Consider the following 4522-nt stretch of genomic DNA (forward strand, 5'->3'; position numbering starts at 1 on the left):
GAAGTGGGGTGAAGAGCGAGTGCAGAAGAACCAGCAGCCAGGCAAGTGCACTCCAGGCTCAGTACCATTTTGAGACGACAGCAATCCTTTCACTGCCATGACTATGTGGCTCTTCAGGAAAGATCTGGAGAAACTGGGCAGGTCCTTGTGACCATGCTGAGGTCCTCTCCCTGGGGTTCTGTGCTGCAGACCTGGGGAGGCCAGTTGTCTGTGCATTTGGTCTTCACTCTTGTCCAAATTTTCCTGAAAGCAGTGTGTGTGTGTGTGTGTGTGTGTGTGTGTGTGTGTGTGTGTGTGTGAACTGTGACTGTAAAATGCAAACAGTGACCTAAGCTCTCTGCACTGCCATTGGCATGCCACAGATGTCACTTGGCACCAGATAGGAGCCAGGTAACCAGGGCCAACTTAGAGCTTGCCTGGAGCCTGCGATTTCAACGGGGGTGGGGGTTAATTAGAGCACTGGGTTAATTTCCATTGGGTGGAAATTTGAAGACTGGGCCTAGGGGAGACCTAGACATCCCCGTTACCTTCTGCCTTCTCTAACTCCATGTGTTGGTTTGAATGAGAAATCTCCAAAGGCTCGGGTGTTCGAACACTTGGTCCCCACTGGTGTTGTTGTTTTGGGGGTTATGGAAATTTAGGAGGTGCAGCCTTGCTGGAGAAAGTATATCACTGAAAGTGGTAACTGCTTCCTGCTTGTGGTTGAAATGGGATCAGTTAGTTTCCCATTCCACCATGTCTGCTGCCTTGCCATGCATTCCCCACCGTGAGGACACTATCCCTCTAGAACCATAAGCTAAAATAAATCTTTTCTTCCTTAAGTTGCTTTTGGTCTTGGTATTTTATCACAGCAACAGAATAGTAGCCAATTTACCTCATTGCTCTCATCCAGAAGAACACATGAGTGTCCTGTCACTGTATGTGTGCACATACTTACTGGCTTTTTAGACCAGGCTGAGTTTGAACTTGCATCACTCCCTCATGGTTAAGCCTCCTGAGTCTCAGGATTACAGGTCAAAGTCACCACATCTGGCTTTTTCTTGTCGCATTGAACATGTATATTTTGTCTGGGGTGTCATGGTTAGTGCTAAGGAATCTAAAATCGGAATCTAGAGTCCCCTGGGAGACAGGACTCCGGGCATCCTGTGGGGGATTACCTTGATTATATTAATTGATGTGGGAAGATTCATCTTAATTGGGGGCAGGACCTGAGCAGGGGTCCTGGACTGTCTAACGAGGAGAAAGGGTTGAACAGCAGTGTGCATTCACTCCTCTGTTCTCTGAGTGTGGATGTGGTGTGAGCAGCAGTGTGGATTCACTCCTCTGCTCTTTGAGTGTGGATGTGGTGTGAGCAGCAGTGTGAATTCACTCTTCTGCTCTCTGAGTGTGGATGTGGTGTGAGCAGCAGTGTGGATTCACTCCTCTGCTCTCTAAGTGTGGATGTGGTGTGAGCAGCAGTGTGGATTCACTCTTCCACTCTCTGAGTGTGGATGTGGTGTGAGCAGCAGTGTGGATTCACTCTTCCGCTCTCTGAGTGTGGATGTGGTGTGAGCAGCAGTGTGGATTCACTCCTCTGCTCTCTGAGTGTGGATGTGGTGTGAGCAGCAGTGTGGATTCACTCCTCTGCTCTTTGAGTGCAGAAGTGGTGTGAACAGCTGCCTAGAGTTCCTGCTGCCTTGCCTTTCCCACCACAGTGAACTGTACTTGAAAAGTGAGCTAAAAAAACCTTTCTTGAAGCTGCTTAAAAGGAAAAAAAGTACCTTAAACATCATGCACAGGGCTGGGGAGATGGCCCACCATTTAAGAGCACTGCCTGCTCTTTCAGAGGTCTTGAGTTCAATTCCCAGCACCCACATGATGGCTCACAGCCATCTATAACTGTAGTCCCATGGGATCCGATGCCTTCTTCTGGTGTGCAAATGTACATGCAGACAAAACACCAATAACATAAAGTACATAAACAAATAAATTAAAAAAACAAAAAACTTAAAAAAAATCACACACAGAAATGAATCAGACTTGAAGTCTATACAGCTCAGTAGATATCTCAACAGTTAGGACAGGCATTCTGAATCATGGAGACTCACAGTGGAGTTTACACTGCCATGCTCCAACATATTTTTATGCACTTACTGTTCACCCAAAATGAAAAATCTATGACAGCGTTAAAACTCGGAAAGCAATTAGTTTCATATCCTCTTTCATAACTGTGGCCATTACCTGTGCTTGGGCCTTCCTCATCCCTTTATATTTGGCCTTTCTTGCTTGCTCTCTCTCTCTCTCTCTCTCTCTCTCTCTCTCTCTCTCTCTCTCTTTTGGAAGATAAGTTTGTAATTATATTTATTATATATTTATTTATATATATTATATATATTATTTATTATATTTAGCAGTGTACATTTAACCCAATTTAGTAGCGAGTTCTTTGGCCTTTGCCTTTTCCAGCTTTGCAATCCGAGCCACAGATTTAGGACCCAGGACGTTGCCTCCCCAGTGGCGGCGGATCTCATCATATCTGTCATTGTAATTGGTCCTAATAGCGTCCACCAGCTTAGCCAGAGCACCCTTGTCTTCCGAGTTAACCTGTGTGAAGGCAACAGTGGTGCATGTCTTCCTGTGGACCAGCCGCCCCAGCCTGGCCTTTCCCTTGGTGATGCAGTAGGGGACCCCCATCTTTCGGCACAGGCCAGGCAGGAAGACCACCAAATCAATGGGGTCTACATCGTGGGCAATCACCACCAGCTGAGCCTTCTTCTTCTCCACCAAGGTGGTGACTGTACTGACCCCCGCTCGAAGGACCGGTGGTCTCTTAGTTGGGACGTCCCCTTTGCCAGCAGCTTTCTTCTCAGCACGGGCCAACAGCCTTTGCTTTTTCTCCTGCTTTGTCTCTGGCCTGTACTTGTGAGCAAGCTTAAGCAGCTGGGTAGCTGTTTGCCGTCCTGGGCCTGTGTGAACTGGTTAATGGCAGGAGGTACCTTGAGCCGCTTATAGAGGATGGCTCTTTGCCGCTGCAGCCTAATGTAGAGGGCCATTTGACAAAGTGTGTGAGATCTCTTTTGGGCTGAATGTCCTGCCCAATGCCGAAGTTCTTAGGCCTTTTCTCAAACAAAGGATTCACCACCTTTTTGGCCTCCTGTTTCTTCATGACGGCGGGGGCTGGGGCCACCTTCTTCCCCCTGGCCTTCTTCCCCTTGGGCATCTTGCTTGGCTGGAGGAGAGAGCCTTTCTTGCTCTCTTTTCTTCATGTTATAGGGTTGTACAATATTATTATTATTATTATTATTATTTTGGTTTTTCGAGAAAGGGTTTCTCTGTGTAGCTTTGCGCCTTTCCTGGAACTCACTCTGTAGCCCAGGCTGGCCTCGAACTCACAGAGATCCGCCTGCGTCTGCCTCCTGAGTGCTGGGATTAAAGGCGTGTGCCACCACCGCCCGGCTGTACAATATTATTTTAAGATGTGTTACATTTGTTTATGCTGTGGAACATTTGTTTAATAATGCAGAGACGTGTTGCATTCTTTTATGTTGCATTTGCTTAACTCTGTGAAGCTGTGTTACTGTGCCTGTCTAAAACACCTGATGGTCTAATAAAGAGCTGAATGGCCAATAGCAAGGCATGACTAAGGATAGGTGGGGCTGGCAGGAAGAGAGAATAAACAGAAAGAGAAAGGGGAGAGGGAGATCAAGGAGCAAGAAAAGAAGGGGCCAGCCAGACAGCCAGACAGCCACACAGCCACACAGCCAGATAGCCAGACAGCCACACAGCCAGACAGCCAGGCATGGAAAAAGAAAGAAAGAATAGATTTACAGAATCAGAGAAAGGTAAAATCCCAGAGGCAAAAAGTAAACTGTGTAAGTTAGAAGAGTTGGCTAGAAACAAGTAAAGCTAAGGCTGGGGATTCATAAGAAAGAATAAGTACTCTCTCTCTCTCTCTCTCTCTCTCTCTCTCTCTCTCTCTCTCTCTCTCTCTGTGTGTGTGTGTGTGTGTGTGTGTGTGTGTGTGTGTATTTATTCGGGAGTTGGGTGGAGGCCCCCAAAGAGCCAAAGAGTAAAAAAATACCAACTGCATTACACTGTGCCCACATGTACATTTGTTTCACATATATGCATATATTATTGGCTAGGTTCCTCATATGAGGGAGACTACATTTTTTTTTTCTTTCTGAGATTGTGTGACCTTGCTTAATGTTATATATTCTAAGCCCATCCATTTTCCTGCAATATTTTAATTTCATTTTTCCTTAGAGCTAAATAATATTCCATTTTATGTACTTACCAAGCTTTCATTATCCATTCATCTGTTGATTGACATCTAGATTGATTCTGGTTCTTTGCTGTAGCCAATAATAAAAGCCATAAATGTGGGGATGCAAATAACTCTATGGAGGATATGGAGTTCTCTGGGCATATACCCAGGATTGAAGTAGCTGAATCATATGGCAGCTTTATTTTCAACTTTCGGAGAAATCTCCACACTGATTTCCACAATGGTTGTATTCATTTGCCCTCCCACCAACAATGA

At 45.8% G+C, this 4522-nt stretch overlaps 1 pseudogene; it reads right to left on the reverse strand.

The window, feature by feature from the left end:
* Positions 1–2395: 2395 nt before the first annotated feature.
* LOC114690481 lies at positions 2396–3205 on the reverse strand (annotated as a pseudogene).
* Positions 3206–4522: the final 1317 nt, after the last annotated feature.

The sequence above is a fragment of the Peromyscus leucopus genome, chromosome 8b (assembly GCF_004664715.2).
Source record: "Peromyscus leucopus breed LL Stock chromosome 8b, UCI_PerLeu_2.1, whole genome shotgun sequence".
NCBI lineage: Eukaryota > Metazoa > Chordata > Mammalia > Rodentia > Cricetidae > Peromyscus > Peromyscus leucopus.